Source organism: Ctenocephalides felis, unplaced genomic scaffold (genome assembly GCF_003426905.1).
Source record: "Ctenocephalides felis isolate EL2017-DRISC unplaced genomic scaffold, ASM342690v1 CF-g0.4_SCAFFOLD_03570, whole genome shotgun sequence".
Taxonomy (NCBI): Eukaryota; Metazoa; Arthropoda; class Insecta; order Siphonaptera; family Pulicidae; genus Ctenocephalides; species Ctenocephalides felis.
Genome location: NW_020539724.1, coordinates 5613840 through 5632849, shown reverse-complemented (window position 1 = coordinate 5632849; position 19010 = coordinate 5613840). Strand labels below are relative to the sequence as shown.

Below are 19010 nucleotides of genomic sequence, written 5' to 3'. Positions count from 1 at the left end.
TTAATTTATTATTATTATTACTAAACCTGCAATACTGATGAATTTTTTACTGATGTAGCAACTTGTTCACAAGAGATCTGATGAGAAAGGCATTCTTTTTATTGAATATTTTACATCATTGAAAGTATGATACATTTTACACAAGTAGGTTTTGAAATATCTGCACTAAGATTTTTACCTAATTAAGTTTTTTATTAAATAAATAATATTTTGCAGTTATATAAAAAAATATATAAATAATTTAATTTAATATTTTATTAAAACATGAATGTGCAATTAATTATAATTAATTTTAAATCAATTATTACCTTTTACTTAATTACTTATCATGCGTAAATCCAAAAAAATAAACGTATACATACATTCAAAATATTCATAGTATATATTATATCCTTATGTATTATATCACATATAAAGCATTCATATCTGAATGCTTTTCAAAGGTTGAAAGCGCATTCAAATATCCCGCCATATTTGCAAGTCTGGCACATGCAGCGCCTCTATGCAAAATTGTTCCCAGTTCGTGAGGAACTAACATCAAGTTGAATTCATATAAAAGCGTAAAAAGGAATCCAATAAGATTCCTGAGCTCCTGCGGTGATTGCTTGCAGCGCCTCTATGCCAAATCGTTCCCAAGTCGTGAAGAACTAACGTAAAACTTTTGACAGTTCATATCCAGTTGGAATCCATGGACTACTAACCACGGATTTATATACTGTTTTTTCCATCATTATATATGGGCCAGCTGACTTAGTTTGTATGAGAATTGGATATATAAATTTATATATCGATTTTTCCATCATTACATATGATATATACGCCTTAGTTTGTATGGGAAATGGATATAGAAACGTATATATTGATTTTTTCATCATTATATATGAATAAGCTGACTTAGTTTGTATGGAAATTGAATATATAAATGTATATATTGATTTATACATGACTATATATGGCCTAGCTGCCTTAGTTTATATGGGAAATGGATATATAAATGTATATATTGAATTGTACATTATTAGACTTAAAAACTCCTTGCAGTAATAATGGAATTCGATATATAAATGTATATAATTATTATGTATCATATAATGAATTATTATATTCATTAAATAATATATATTTAAAACATTGTGATTTTGCTAATTACATATGAGTATTTGTAATATTTTGTAATTATATAAATAAATATTTAAGTAATTTAATTTGTTTTTTTTTGTAAACATATAATGTGTATTTTAAAGAATTTTTCAGGTTGCATAAATAATTTGACAAACAATAATTAATAGCTCTATAATTAATTTTATTTACTTAATTACAAACCTACATAAAGATCCATCCATTTTATTTTATATAATACTCTTTGATTATTTCTTATCATAGTCTTTAATTTATTCAAAAATCGCGCCGTTCGAAAAGCAATCGAAAATCCTTTCTTTCGCAATGATAGGAAGAGCCGACATCGAAAGATGAGATCTTCATAGTAAACTGGGTCTGTAATCGTTGCGAAGTATCAGGAGAACAGACGCGCTCAGAATATATATATATGATAGTATAGTACTATTCGCCCGTCCTTTAGAACTCGCGTCTCTTCATACATTTCATACATTTTCATACGAATATCTCTGCCGATGTAATAGGGTAGCAGACACATTTTTCAATCAAATTTCGCTCGTATTTCACAGGGCCGTCTGCTGAAATGTTAGGGGTAATTATTTTTAAAATTAAAAATGCAATTTATTGTTTTGGGATATTTTGATAGGTTTTGGTGTTGGAAATGTTTTTTTAACATTAATATTATTGTATAAACATTGAAAAAAGTGGTAAATGTGCATAATGTAGCAGATAATTAAAAAATTTAGTTATTTGTGTGTACATACTACAATTTTCGACTTTTCATCAACGTTTTCAGAAGAACGGCTGTACCGATTTTGAAAATTTAAAAAGCATCGGATGTGGCTTTATGAGCACTCTACCCGATTAGTTTTTTGCGATGATCGGTCAAGCCGTTTCTTTAAAATTAGTGTGAATGTGCAAAAACTTTTGCCCACGTTTTTTATAAAATCCTTAAATCGAATTTAAAAATTAATAAACTAGTCGAAAGATATTTTTGGGGAATCATAGTTCTCAGTTTTTGGTGAAGATCGGCCGAGCCGTTTCTTTGTAATTAGTTAAATAATATGAAACAAAATTTATTTGGTTACTAACTTTTATAAATTAGACACTTAGTATATTTTTAAAGTAAAATTACATATATTAGTAATATTATAATTAGTGCAATTTTTATAATAATGTTTTTCCAACTATTCAAAAAAATTTACATATTTGTTTTATTCAACATATAAAGATGTTCAAAATGCGGTCCTGGTTTCTTGTTAAATGTATTTCTGCTTTCTGATTGGTTGCCTCGTTTTGACAGCTCCAAATATATAAATGGCGGACAATTCTCGTTACTTACGAAATCGCTTCGAAGTATTAGGAGAGCAGAAACGTCAGAATATATATATGAAAGTAGAATATATTCGTGCTCAATGTATGGTGTGGCTATAACGAATTCATATAACCTCAATGTAAGTACAAATTGATTATCATTATAATCATTATATTTCAAATAGAATGTCATGTGGCTATTATATATTATATTTTTTATATCAATTCCTATTTTTATGATTATTATTAAAACTTATTTCTATGTTAATTATTAAAATTAAACTTTTAATTATATTGTTACATCGATGTAGTTATCTAGTAAAAATGATCACTATGCAGTGTTTTTTGTAATAAATCTATATTCTTTCCACAAGCGCTTATAACTTATAAGGAAACAAGAAAGAAAAAATTAAATGGAATATATTATTGATGAATTATGTAGAGGCATACCACTTTGTTGTATTTAACTGTCTTCTCAGAAATATACATTAAACAGAAAAACAGAGATGATGAATAGAATATCGAGTAAGTTTTGCAACATTTTATATACTATTATATATAATAGTTTTAGGAGGTTTAATTTTATTCATATGAAAACTTAAATATCGAACTACAATTCCGATGAATTTGTCAATTCATGTGATAATAGATTAGAATAAAATGATAAATCAAAATAGTAATGTCAGTATATTAAACTCCAGTTGTAGTTGCATAAAACATCAATATTTTTTAATGAAATGAGTTAAAAATAATGAGAAATGCATATAGTTTATGTAAGAAACACAATTCTGTACAAAAGTACCTTTTGCTCAATGTAGTTGAATCACATCAAATGAATGAATTCACTATAAGTGATACTGTAGTATTAATTTATACTTACAATTCCTTTTATGTTTGTGTTTCGAATAGTATGCATACAAGTTTCTACTATTACAATACTTTTAGAATGAATTGAGTTTAAAAATAATAAGAACTTTATATAGTGCATATAATATGTATGTTTCACAAACAAGTATTTAATTATTAACAATAATTTCACTGAATTTCTATTTTATAGTGTTGTGGATTCTTTCACTGTTGCAATTGCTTAAGCCTGCTTAAAATTTTGGACTATTCGTTTAGAATACCCAGATTCAGATGCGATAATGCCCAGAGGAAATGGATTTTTAATGACCATTGTGATACTACCAATACTAATAATCGGATTGATACGCCAGACTGACGACTATCTTGAAACAATCTAGTCAAAGACTGTCAAATTTATCTTACTGATTGTGAAAATAGTTTTTGACCAAATAGAAAGACCATGGGCATTAGAGATTATCGATTGTCATATAAGTCCAAATCGATGACAATCACAATCAAAGACAAACGAAGATATTTTAATACTTGCAGAAATAACTCAGTCGTGAATATTGATTTGCTAAGTTATGATGACAAAATCTTGGAACTTATACAACTTGTATACTTAATAACCTGTATACTTAAGTATACATACTTTGGAGCAAAATAATTGTTTGGGATGGTAACAGGATTGTCCCTGTACTTCCGAGATAATAAGACAAGTTCTGATACATATATTAATAGAAGTATGAATTTATGCTGATTTCCAAATGCTGAAATCTTTAAACAATATGAATATAGGTAACTATAATTTTGAGCATGCACTGCAAAATAAGAATGAAGAATTATATTATAAGAGAAGAAAACTTCAAGCTTCTAAATACATTTATACAATCTTGTGGAAATGTGAACATTTTTCATCACATGCAGATGAAAGATCAGATAGTAACCATATATTTATCCTTATGATACCTACAAATTCAATAGATAAATTGCAAAACTAAGAAAGGAAAGTAGATGTAACTTCATAAACAAAAAGCAAATGTAAAATATTTAATATTTTACTCAATTAACATTATAAAAATAAATATATTCTTTAAATATTTACTATTTAAAATAGTATAATTACAAGCATTTAAGTAATTTGATACTGAATGATCTGAATTAATATAATTTTTCATAATAATAAAGTAATTTATAAGAACTTTACCGCCAAGAATAAGAATGGTTTGACTATTACTTTCATATGATGATACTTTTTTAAATTAATTTTGCTTGTAATATAACATATCATTATTCATTATTACAACCTAAATATTTTCATTATAGGAAATTCCAAGAATCCAGAACGATGTGTCTATCCAGATTTTTCATGTCTGCAATGGATTATGCTGTGCATTTTTTGAGCTTAGAACTTACGATGGATCGCCTACAATGCAGACTGTAGGAGTACCTTTAACTGGAACTAACCTACAAAGTACAATTAAGGAAGATGAAATATCTGAGCATGAACATTATAATGAAATAGAATAAGTTTTAAATACATTTTAATTATATTTTGATAAATATACTTTAAGGCAAATTAAAGTTGTCTGTGCCAGCAATAATATTCTTAGTACTAATACAATTTATTATTTTTATCACAAGTCATTTTTTCCATTATAGGAAATTCCAAGTTTTTACCCTGAACATCATGCTTGTTTACCTATTATCCTGAATATCTTTTAAGTTCAATCCTTGCAGTGGACCACTTCCAATGCAGTCTTTAGGAGTACTTTTAACTAGACAATGGGTGCAGTAAATTTACTACAATGGGTGTAGTAAATCTACTATACAATCAGGGTAGTAAAGCTACTACAATGAGATGTAAATCTAGTACAATGAGTGTAATAAATTTACTACAATGAATGTAGTAAATATACTACAATGAGTGTAGTAAATCTTCTGCAATGGGTATAGTAAATCTATTGCAATCAGTTCAGTAATCCACTACAATCAGTGTAGTAAATCTGCTACAATGAATTTAGTAAATTTACTACAATGAGTGTAGTAAATCTACTGCAATCAGTGTAGTAAATCTACTATAATGAGTGTAATAAATCTCCTTCAATTGGTCTAGTAAATCTACTACAATGGATGTAGTAAATCTACTACAATATGTATAGTAAATCTACACAAATAAAATATCCTTAATATTATATTATAATGGCAGTTCGTTTTAACTTTTTTTTGAATCAGTTTTACAGTTTCACAGTTACAGTTTCACACCTATTGATGATATAGATTTGAAACAATCTGTCGACATCTTGAAGTAATAAGGAAGATGAAACATCTGAGAATGAATATTATAATATTATTATCATATGATGTAAAAAGCAAGTTGCTTTTGTATCTTTGAGAAGAAGTGAAACGACAGTGTAAATGTTTAAAGACTAGATTTAGTTACATATGATATTCTTTGTATTGTCTTTTTATCAAATCAAGTATTTCATGTAAATGGTCTTTATAGAATGATGTGCAATGCAATGCAATATATGTCCATTTATTTATTTAGATTTAAAATGTAATTGATAGCAATCAAGTTAATATTTATTAATTTAATTAGTAATAATTATGTTCTGGTAATTAAAATTGTATTTGAGTCTGCGATAACTGCATAAATTATTATTGTATTATAAAAGCTTATGGTACATAATTTATATTTTCAGCTCGTTTTAAGTATGAAATTGAAATCAAATATTTATTAATGAGCTAGAATAATTTCATAAACAATTTTAACTGGAAAAAATTATATTTTCAAGCTAATTTATTCATTCTGAACAATATAACTTTATATAACAATACGTCATAATTTTTGCAGATTAAATTTTCTGTTTGAATTTCGCGCTTTAAATTGTACAAGATTGGGGCAGCGGTCAATTAGCTAACTTCAATTGCTTCAAATGTCAAGAGATTTTTGTGAATGATCTTAATCTCGCGTTAATTAAGAGTATTTAATTAAATCCTTGATTAGTTTTAATTAAATCGTTTAATTAAATCTGTAGATCAATCTGACATAAAAAATATATTGTGCAACATTTGTAAAAAGTTAAAAAAAATGGATATGTGTGGAAATGCATAGGTGTACTTTGAATAGTAATAATTATCTCTTTCAGGACCCCCATTTCGAATCAATATTGTAATTAAACCTTTTACTTTCAGTGCTGATGTATCCTTTATCTATATATATGCAATTAGCAATTGTATAATTTATATATGAATGTGTATACTTTTGTAGGTTATGGTAGCACATTTCCACATATCTATTCATTCAATTTTAAGTTCACAAAAGTCTCTAATGTAAGTCGTGTCTTGCGTGTTTCGTAGAGAATTCGGACAATTGTAAAATGTCAAATAAACTTGTAAAAGACAAAGTTATGTAGTGGTTTTAAAGTAGTGATTTTGTGTATAGTACTTGAGATTTCTGGCAGATGCTCCAGAGGTGATTCATGTATTAGTTTTGTGTTTTGCTAGCTGCTGTAGAGGATTTATAACAATGTAAGTGCAGAGCATGTTTTATACAAAGCGAGGCAAAGAATATATTTCTGATATTATATACAGGCATTTAACATACTATTTATTTAATATTTAGCTTAATTTTGAATTCAAACAAGAATCAAATAATTATGAAAATCTTTGATGTTCGACACAATATTGTTTGTCACCTTCAGTGAAACTATAATTTGAATACTAATAAATAAAAAAATATTACTTATAATTTATTTCCTGAAAAGGGTTTAGTACTACTGACCGATTTTGTATTACATGCTACTTTTATGCTTGTCATAATAATATTTCTCAATAATAATATTTTATGCTAGTTTTTCATATTAAATGAAATTAATTGAAAGGTGCTTTGAGAACTTGTTTCTTTGTTATACGATATCATTTATAAAGCAGCTTGTATATATTTTAGTGGAATATTTTTTGCCTTGTGCATTATTAATATAGTTATATACATATATCTGCTGAAAATATTGTTTATATTATAATATTTGAGTCAATATCATTTTCTTAATAAGGTATACTTTATTAATCTTTAATGCATAAAATACAATTTATCTTTTGTTTATTCAACTACAACTATTTTGCAAATAAAAGATTTTAAATTTATTTGGCAGACATATGTATGAAAAACTAGGTTCTTATTTAATTTGTTATGGGGAAAACATGTTGATTCAGATTTTTTATTTATTTATTCAAGTGCATTTTATACTTGTTTTAAATATATATAAAAGAAAAAAGTTTCTATTTCTCTTATGTATCAAAGACGCTGAAAGTAATTTATATTATTACAATTCCATAATAATATTCCACCAGAGATTCTCGTGCTCTATAAATAACACTATGAATTGATTTTGTATGGAATCCAGAATTTTTATATGTATATTAAATTTTTGTTACCAAATTATTAGTTAATTAATACAGCTTTTTGTAAGCATCGATTACTTATTTGTTGGAGGGGTCCTAGCACCCTTCCTTAGGTAACTCCTAAATTGATGGTATTTTGTTGCTAATTACAAATTTACTTTGTTACAAAAATCTCTTTTTTATCACACAATTTGTTCATTATTACACAGAAAAAATATTTGTATTTGTATTTGACGTTTCCAGTATCAAGAATCATGTGTTTTTCCTGTAGCAACATTGTCTGCATGAACATTCTTATTTATGGATAACACGATTGTTGGTTTTGATCAAATTATTTCAAATACTCAAATACGACTTAACAAATTGTTAATTAAATGCAGCTTTTAAAAGTCTTTTACTGTAGTTTAATTTTAAATTTATTCAATTATATTGCTGCATAGCTAAATGATAGATTTTTATTCTTTTATTGATTAAAACAATTTTGATCAAGACATGCAATCTAAGTTTCAAAGAGTTGACTTGAATGATTAGACAAAACATAATTTTGTTAACAAGTTTATTATTCGATTCAAGTTGTAAAAATTATTTAACTCAATTTCTAAAGGATAATAATCAGATTTAAACAGTCTTGAAGTTTTTAATGTTCATATTTGAATATTTTTTATTATTTCATTTCACATCTTTTATTGAATTTCTTTTATAGCTTTTTCCAATAATTTGTATATTATTCAAGTCAACTACATTTGTTTTTGTCTCGATTAATTGTAAAGGTTTCACATGTTTAATCAAGTCATATAAACAATTTTGATTCGATTAATATCACTTCATTTCATCGATTAATTAAATAATTCTTTCGAATAATTTTTTTTTTAAGTCCTTTCAGAAATTTTTTTTTCTAAATCCAAATTTTCTGATTATAATTCTTTCGAGTAATTTTTTTTTCTAAGTCCTTTCAGATAATTTTTTTTTCTAAGTCCAAATTTTCTGAAACCTTTTCAATTAAGACAGACGAGTTATTTATGCATGCTGTATTATCCCAAAGCCAACATTCGAATGAATGAGGCTCACATTGAATATTTCACAACGAGAAAATTTTATTGGGACAAAGTTGAAAATTTTAACTAAGTCCCAGTAATTTTTTCTCGTTGTGAAAATTTCAACGTTGACCTCATTTCATTCGAGTGTTGGCTTTGGGAATTGGTGTGAGGGAACACTAAAAAACATAAAAAAGTTTCAGCATTGAACAGAAAAGAGAAAAATTCATCTGGGACTTAGGGGGTTTTTTTTAGGTTCCTCCACCTCCCCTTCCCCTCCTCCTTCCCCTTCTTTTCCCATTTTTTCCTTTTTTTTCATTTTTTTTCATTTTTTTTCATTTTTTTTTCATGTTGTGGTTTTTCGGTAGATTTTTGGATCCGGCATGCATCTTCCGCAATGCGTCTCCCTGCGTGTAACCTCTCGCACCATGGACCTCAGGTTGACCATCACTTGGTGTGTTCGTTTCAGGACCCTTTGCGCTCGCCAACAGCCAACCACCAGCACTGTTCCATTTTTTCTGCTTCCGTGTTGGTCGTCGTCGCCTTCAGCTGGATTCGATCAGTCTCACCTTGTGCCTGCCTCCAGAGCGATTTCACCGAGTATGCGGTCTCTTAAACCGCTCGGCTATTTAAGTTATTGATGATAAAAGTAATTTTTATTCCTATATTGTATTAATATTGAATTTTAATAAAGAATATGTATCATACACATCTCTCTTATTCATCATCTGCCTCTACCCCTCTCTTTCCCCAGTTCTTCCTCTACTTTTTTTTTTTTTTTATCTTTATGTATCTCTCTTACAGTCAAGTGCGAAACTTGAGTTTTTCAGAAATTTACTAAGTGTCAAGGTCGAAATGCGACACCTGAATTTAATATTTTGAACTAATATTTGATATTTATGAAAAACTATACATTCGAATTTTCAAGCATCTTGGGGACTTGAACCGAGAAACAATGAGCAACCGTAGTGGCAACTTAACGATCTCGGCCAATTGGTTACAAAGAACCCTCCTCTATTTGCAAAAATATAAAGTCTTATTTTGATAATGAAAGATATAAGCTTCCTAAAAAAGTTGTGTGCCAATTGTGCGAATGGCCGAGGTCGTAAAGATACGGTCGGTTTAGGACAGAATAATAATTCGAGGTTCGCTAGATCGAACCTATTTATCTAAAAAAAAATTAAATTCATTAATTTTTCTAACTGTGTAAATAAATAAGATATATAGATAAATAATTAAATTTATTGAGTGCTGCCAGTATTACAAAAATTGACATAATATACATGTGCATATATATAAATATAAATGTGTATATATATATATATATATATATATATATATATATATAAATAAATATATAAAAGATAAGAAATAATAGGAGGAGGATAATTTTTAATAAATTCATATTCACGCCTGGTTAGCAGTAAACCAAACCTACTTTGGTGTAATTTAAAAATCTTTTTTTTTCGATGAAAAACCGGTCTATCAGGGCAGCCAAAATGGTCAAAATCATGACTTTCAAATGCAATTTTAAGGCCCTTAATGAATGAAATTGATAATTTTAATGAATGCATTGTGTAGACTAAAGTACAATCTTTATACCAAACCAAAAAAATTACAAATTTATCGTCGTCTTCATAGTTAAAATCAGCTTCAAAGTTGGCCATTTTTCAAACTTCAAATTTCAAATCAGCGAAAACAATCAAAAACAAAACATTTTGAAAATCGCGAAAAAAAATTTTTTCATTAGTAAAATTTTGATTTTGCAACCAAAGATTTCGATTTTTCGGGGGTGTATGTGGGTTTATCCAAAAAGATATATTTTAAAATCAGCGTCCAAAATCTTTTGGAATCAGTCAAAATATTTCCAAAATTGCGAAAACAAATCTATTTTTGTGCTAAAATTCCGATGTTGCAACCAAAGTTTTTGTTGTTTTCAAGTGGTACACACCCTGAAAGCTCACAAATCTATTTTTTGGCTAAAATTACAATGTTGCACACAAAGTTTTCGTTGTTTGGTTAATGATACACGCTCTGAAAGCTCATCAAACAGGAAGCTGAAACAGGAAAAAGCTCATCACTCACTGTGATATAATTTTGTCCTTTCATTAAAAAGTCCAATGAGTTCGTCATTCTATTTTAAAAAAAACATGAAAAGTAAACCATGAAAATAAACCATAGATATATATCTTTGAAATTAAAAAAAAAATAAAATGGCGAAAAATTAGCAAAATAATATATGAATATATCTTTGAAAGTTTGAAAAAATTAAAACGGCAAAAAATCAGCAAAATAAACCATGGATATATCTTTGAAATTTTTTTTTCTCAATGAAAACCATTCATAAACTCATTTCTTTGGAGAAAGAACACGCATACCCCTGATTTTAGCCCTCCAAATAATAAAAAAAAAAGATTATTGATCCAGAATAATGTAGCATTTGTATGAACTACGAGAATGTTAAAAAAAAATCACAATATATCTATAAAAAAGAATTTCTCAATTTTTTTGATATTCTCGATTTTTTATAAATAGTAAAAATCTAAATTTGGGGAAGAGCGAATTTTATACTCTATAGAAAGACTAGTTGTAATTGGAAATAAGAGGATAACGGATCCAAAAAGATTTGAAAAGAATTTTTCAATAAACTTTCTAAAGTCTAAACGAATTAAATGGTAAAACCACAATTATATGCACATCACCGTAATAAACCGTAATATTATTATAAAATAAAAATAATTTAATTGTGAAAGCATACACTATCAATTCGAAATAATATGTTGTCATTTCCAATAAGTTTAAAAATAATTGTAAATATAAATTAGTAAATTAATTAATATCTCTAGCCAACTTTTTTTATTGCCTCTAATGTGTAAACTTGCTTAAGATAATCACGAAATTGTCAACTTCTCGAAAAATGTGTTTTATCAGAACTAAATTTATCTATACAACTTAAAGCTTAGCGGTTATCTATAAAACAAAATTAAATAATCCTGCCTTTAAACGCCGGTTATGTGGCCAAGTGGTAAAGCGCTCGACTTGCAAACCCATATGCACTGGGATCGAATCCCCCAAGCGACTATGCACTAGCTTACATATCCGGTAATAATAATAAGAGTAAAACTCACATACCACATGAAATCCAAAATCCTCAGGAAAGTAGAAGCGACCAACACCTTGAGCTGCCTCGTTAGCCAGTAACAGGACCACACTGTTCATTTGTACACTGGCATAAAACGATAATTTACTGTCTGTTTTTGAAATTTGCAACAAAACTAAGATTACCACGAATGTTGTACCGTTACTCTACCTCATACTTCCGACATCTGTGGGGTAAATAGAAGTTAAACTTTCTAAAATAAAACTAGTGATATGAATTCATATGCAAAAATTGCAGTTAATCATTTATTGCTTTTCAAACAGTAAAATTCTTTAAAATTCTTAAAAAAAAAAAAATTGATACAATGACACTGCAAGATACACTTTTCAAAACTAATTGGGGTTCTGAAGTGGCACAACCCATGCTTGCTATTTATGTACCACCACCAAAACATTCCTATATGAGAACTAATTATTTTCAGAAAGCACCATAGAGAGTGAAAATGGTCATGAGAATAATCATTCAATATCAAGTTTGAAAAGAAAACCTTCATCAAATATAATGGCCCAAAGAGACCCATTCTTTTAAAAGTTTTTTTAACTTACTGTTCTCACCAAAATATTCAGTTTTGCTACCATAAACTTTATCACCATACAAGTTTTCCTTAAATTTAAGAACAAACTTCGTTATATAATAATCTCTGTTGATTGTCTAGTTTTTCTCAAGATAGATAAAGACCATCCCATGCAAATCCCAAATAACTGAAGCCATAACATTGCCTGCTTGTTGCTCGCACTTTTGCTCCTCATTGTGCCTAGCTCTCGAATGAGTGTCTATTCGACTCCGGATTGTAGTCAGGTCACATCCATGGTAACGTATTGGTGCCAAAATACCAATTGGTGCCAAAATCCAATGTGAGTTTGCGTGGCATCCATTTAGCACAGAGGTTTTTCCTATTCAAATATTTGTGTACGATATGTCCAGCACGTTCTTGGGATGTCATTTATGCTACATTTATGCTACATTTATGTTTATTTATCTATGGTTAGTAACCACCTCAATTGGCCTTCCAGAGCGTTCAGCATCTTGAGTCTCTGTATAGTCCGGTCATTATAGTAAGTTCACCGCGGAATTCGAGATACCCAGCTGTAAGTATATAAATACTTGTATATTGACACCTTAAAGTTGTCTCAAAACCTACATATGGTATTGACACTTTACCTAGTGCCTCTATTCTAGTTCTATACTAAGACCTGAAAATCCCTACAGGTGCACTCGAGAGTGCCATTTTGTATATTGCATATGATAAAAGAAAAATCTTACCTTTGCAGCATCTTCGTCATGTATCTTTTGTACTATAAGTAGAATTTCTCGACTGCTTGTAGTAATTTTCCCGAGTTGGAGCATTCATGCTTGTAGTAATATGACGATAATATGACCTGAAAATAATATTCAAGGTTAGAGTTTATTGAAAATTTATATGTTCATTATCATCATATTTCAGTCAAATACTACACATTTAAATACACTTAAATACTAGATGTTATCCCTAAGACCTGAATATCCGTACATTTGAACTCGGGGGTGCCTTACTTAATTATACCCTGATTTTGTATGCATATATACCTTTATTTTGTACGTATATTGTATGTTCATTGTTATTATATTTCAGTTATACACTTATACACTAGTTGTTAAGTCTAAGACCTGAATATTCGTACATTTGCACTCGAGAGTGCCTCACTTTATTATTTTTGTGTATGTTTGTTAGTTTATAGTTATTTTGCATATTGCATATTTATTATTATTATATTTCACTTCTATACTTATATACTTACTAGGTGTTATCTTTATGACCTGAATATTACTGCCTTTGCACTTACTTAATTATTTTCGTATACGCTTATTTTGTATGCATTTTGTACATTTCATTATTATACTATTTCCGTTCAATACTTATATACTAGATGTTATTCCTAAGACTTGAATATCCGTACATTTGCACTTAGGGGTGCTTTACTTAATTATACGCTTATTTTGTACGCATTTTGTATATTGCATTTATTATATTTCACTTCCATACTTATATACTTACTAGGTGTTATCTTTATGACCTGAATATTACTGCCTTTGCACTAACTTAATTATTTTCGTATACGCTTATTTTGTATGCATTTTGTACATTTCATTATTATACTATTTCCGTTCAATACTTATATACTAGATGTTATTCCTAAGACTTGAATATCCGTACATTTGCACTTAGGGGTGCTTTACTTAATTATACGCTTATTTTGTACGCATTTTGTATATTGCATGTTCATTATTATCATATTTCAGTTCGGTACACTTAAATACTAGATATTAACCCTAAGACCTGAATATTCGTACATTTGCACTCAGGGGTGTCTTACTAATTATACGCTTATTTTGCACGCATTTTGTATATTACATATTCATTATTCTTATATTTCAATTCTATACTTATATACTAAGACCTGAAAATCCCTACAGCTGCACTCGAAAGTGCTTGGCGTATTTATTTTTGTATACACCCTTTTTGTAATGCATTTTGTATATTTCATGGCCATTATTGTTATATTTCAATTCTATACTTATATACTAAGACCTGAAAATCCCTACAGGTGCACTCGAGAGTGCTTGGCGTATTTATTTTTGTACACCCCCTTTTTGTAATGCATTTTGTATATTTCATGGCCATTATTGTTATATTTCAATTCTATACTTATATACTAAGACCTGAAAATCCCTACAGGTGCACTCGAGAGTGCTTGGCGTATTTATTTTTGTATACGCCCTTTTTGTAATGCATTTTGTATATATCATAGCCATTATTGTTATATTTCAATTCTATACTTATATACTAAGACCTGAAAATCCCTACAGGTGCACTCGAGAGTGCTTGGCGTATTTATTTTTGTACACGCCCTTTTTGTGCATTTTGTATATTTCATGGCCATTATTGTTATATTTCAATTCTATACTTATATACTAAGACCTGAAAATCCCTACAGGTGCACTCGAGAGTGCTTGGCGTATATATTTTTATATACGCCCATTTTGTAATGCATTTTGTATATTTCATGGCCATTATTGTTATATTTCAATTCTATACTTATAAACTAAGACCTGAAAATCCCTACAGGTGCACTCGAGAGTGCTTGGCGTATTTATTTTTGTACACGCCCTTTTTGTAATGCATTTTGTATATTTCATGGCCATTATTGTTACATTTCAATTCTATACTTATATACTAAGACCTGAAAATCCCTACAGGTGCACTCGAGAGTGCTTGGCGTATATATTTTTATATACGCCCATTTTGTAATGCATTTTGTATATTTCATGGCCATTATTGTTATATTTCAATTCTATACTTATAAACTAAGACCTGAAAATCCCTACAGGTGCACTCGAGAGTGCTTGGCGTATTTATTTTTGTATACGCCCATTTTGTAATGCAATTTGTATATTTCATGGCCATTATTGTTATATTTCAATTCTATACTTATATATTGTATATTGCATATTGCATGGCTATTGTTATATTTTCAGTGTTATTATTTATGTATATATATATTATTCTATATCGCATGGTCACTATTATATTTTGGTTATATACTTATATACTAGGTCTTATCCCTAACACTTGCAAATCCGTACATTTCACTCGACTACTTAATTATTTTGGTATATGCTTATTTTGTATATAGTTATTTTCTATATCGCATGGTCATTATCATATTTCACGAATGACTTATAAATAATAGATAGATAAGATACAATAAAAAAAATCCTACCTTTGCAGCATCTTCATTCACTTATCTCTTGTATTATAAGGAGAATTCTTAGACTGCTTTTTTATCCAAGCTGTAGCATTCAGGCTTGTAGTAATATGACGATAATATGACCTGAAAATAATATTCAAAGTTAGAGCTTATTGAAAATTTATATATATATATATACATATATGTATTTATATATTTATTTTGTATATTGCATGGCCATTATTATATTTCAGTTTTATACTTATAAACTAAGACCTGAATATCCGTACATTTGCACTCAGGAGTGCTTTACCTAATTATAAGCTTATATTTTGTACGCATTTTGTATATTGCATGTTCATTATTATCATATTTTAGTTCGGTACATTTAAGTACTAAATATTATCTCTAAAACCTGAATATCCGTACATTTGCACTCAGGGGTGCCTTACTAATTATACGCTTATTTTGCACGCATTTTGTATATTACATATTCATTATTCTTATATTTCAATTCTATACTTATATACTAAGACCTGAAAATCCCTTCAGCTGCACTCGAGAATGCTTGGCGTATTTATTTTGTATACGCCCTTTTTGTAATGCATTTTGTATATTTCATGGCCATTATTGTTATATTTCAATTCTATACTTATATACTAAGACCTGAAAATCCCTACAGGTGCACTCGAGAGTGCTTGGCGTATTTATTTTTGTACACGCCCTTTTTGTAATGCATTTTGTATACTTCATGGCCATTATTGTTATATTTCGATGATATACTTATATACTAAGACCTGAAAATCCCTACAGGTGCACTCGAGAGTGCTTGGCGTATTTAGTTTTGTATACGCCCATTTTGTAATGCATTTTGTATATTTGATGGCCATATTGTTATATTTCAATTCTATACTTATATACTAAGACCTGAAAATCCCTACAGGTGCACTCGAGAGTGCTTGGCGTATTTATTTTTGTATACGCCCATTTTGTAATGCATTTTGTATATTTGATGGCCATAATTGTTATATTTCAATTCTATACTTATATACTAAGACCTGAAAATCCCTACAGGTGCACTCGAGAGTGCTTGGCGTATTTAGTTTTGTATACGCCCATTTTGTAATGCATTTTGTATATTTCATGGCCATTATTGTTATATTTCAATTCTATACTTATATACTAAGACCTGAAAATCCCTACAGGTGCACTCGAGAGTGCTTAGCGTATTTATTTTTGTATACGCCCATTTTGTAATGCATTTTGTATATTTCATGACCATTATTGTTATATTTCAATTCTATACTTATATACTAAGACCTGAAAATCCCTACAGGTGCACTCGAGAGTGCTTGGCGTATTTATTTTTGTATACGCCCATTTTGTAATGCATTTTGTATATTTCATGGCCATTATTGTTATATTTCAATTCTATATTATATATTGTATATTGCATATTGCATGGCTATTGTTATATTTTCAGTATATGCTTATTTTGTATATAGTTATTTTCTATATCGCATGGTCACTATTATATTTGGTTATATACTTATATACTAGGTCTTATCCCAAAACACTTGCAAATCCGTACATTTCACTCGACTACTTAATTATTTTGGTATATGCTTATTTTGTATATAGTTATTTTCTATATCGCATGGTCACTACTATATTTTGGTTATATACTTATATACTAGGTCTTATCCCTAACACCTGCAAATCCGTAGATTGCACTCGCCTACTTAATTATTTTGGTATATGCTTATTTTGTATATAGTTATTTTATATATCGCATGGTCACTATTATATTTTGGTTATATACATATATACTAGGTCTTATCCCTAACACTTGCAAATCCGCACATTTCACTCGACTACTTAATTATGGTGGTATATGCTTATTTTGTATATAGTTATTTTCTATATCGCATGGTCACTATTATATTTTGGTTATATACTTATATACTAGGTCTTATCCCTAACACCTGCAAATCCGTAGATTGCACTCGACTACTTAATTATTTTGGTATATGCTTATTTTGTATATAGTTATTTTCTATATCGCATGGTCATTATCATATTTCACGAATGACTTATAAATAATAGATAGATAAGATACAATAAAAAAAATCCTACCTTTGCAGCATCTTCATTCACTTATCTCTTGTATTATAAGGAGAATTCTCAGACTATTTTTATATAAGCTGTAGCATTCAGGCTTGTAGTAAATGACGATAATATGACCTGAAAATATATTCAAGGTTAGAGTTTATTGAAAATTTATATATATATATAATATATATATATATACATATATGTATTTATATATTTATTTTGTATATTGCATGGCCATTATTATATTTCAGTTTTATACTTATAAACTAAGACCTGAAAATCCGTACATTTGCACTCAGGAGTGCTTTACCTAATTATAAGCTTATATTTTGTACGCATTTTGTATATTGCATGTTCATTATTATCATATTTTAGTTCGGTACATTTAAGTACTAAATGTTATCCCTAAGACCTGAATATCCGTACATTTGCACTCAGGGGTGCTGCCTACTAATTATACGCTTATTTTGCACGCATTTTGTATATTACATATTCATTATTCTTATATTTCAATTCTATACTTATATACTAAGACCTGAAAATCCCTACAGCTGCACTCGAGAGTGCTTGGCGTAATTATTTTTGTATACGCCCTTTTTGTAATGCATTTTGTATATTTCATGGCCATTATTGTTATATTTCAATTCTATACTTATATACTAAGACCTGAAAATCCCTACAGGTGCACTCGAGAGTGCTTGGCGTATTTATTTTTGTACACGCCCTTTTTGTAATGAATTTTGTTTCTTCATGGCCATTATTGTTATATTTCAATTCTATACTTATATACTAAGACCTGAAAATCCCTACAGGTGCACTCGAGAGTGCTTAGCGTATTTATTTTTGTATACGCCCATTTTGTAATGCATTTTGTATATTTCATGACCATTATTGTTATATTTCAATTCTATACTTATATACTAAGACCTGAAAATCCCTACAGGTGCACTCGAGAGTGCTTGGCGTATTTATTTTTGTATACGCCCATTTTGTAATGCATTTTGTATATTTCATGGCCATTATTGTTATATTTCAATTCTATACTTATATATTGTATATTGCATATTGCATATTGCATGGCATTTTATATTTCAGTTATATGCTTATTTTGTATATAGTTATTTTCTATATCGCATGGTCACTATTATATTTTGGTTATATACTTATATACTAGGTCTTATCCCAACACTTGCAAATCCGTACATTTCACTCGACTACTTAATTTTTTGGTATATGCTTATTTTGTATATAGTTATTTTCTATATCACTATTTTATTTTGGTTATATACT

At 28.7% G+C, this 19010-nt stretch overlaps 1 long non-coding RNA gene and 1 pseudogene across 1 annotated transcript; one reads left to right on the top strand and one right to left on the bottom strand.

The window, feature by feature from the left end:
- Nucleotides 1–19010, bottom strand: part of LOC113383231 — a 209939-nt pseudogene that overhangs the window by 117224 nt on the left and 73705 nt on the right.
- Nucleotides 2482–4871, top strand: LOC113383239. The gene is made up of 4 exons (XR_003367716.1): nucleotides 2482–2570; nucleotides 2805–2955; nucleotides 3488–4074; nucleotides 4603–4871. It is a non-coding gene; the product is annotated as an uncharacterized LOC113383239 (long non-coding RNA).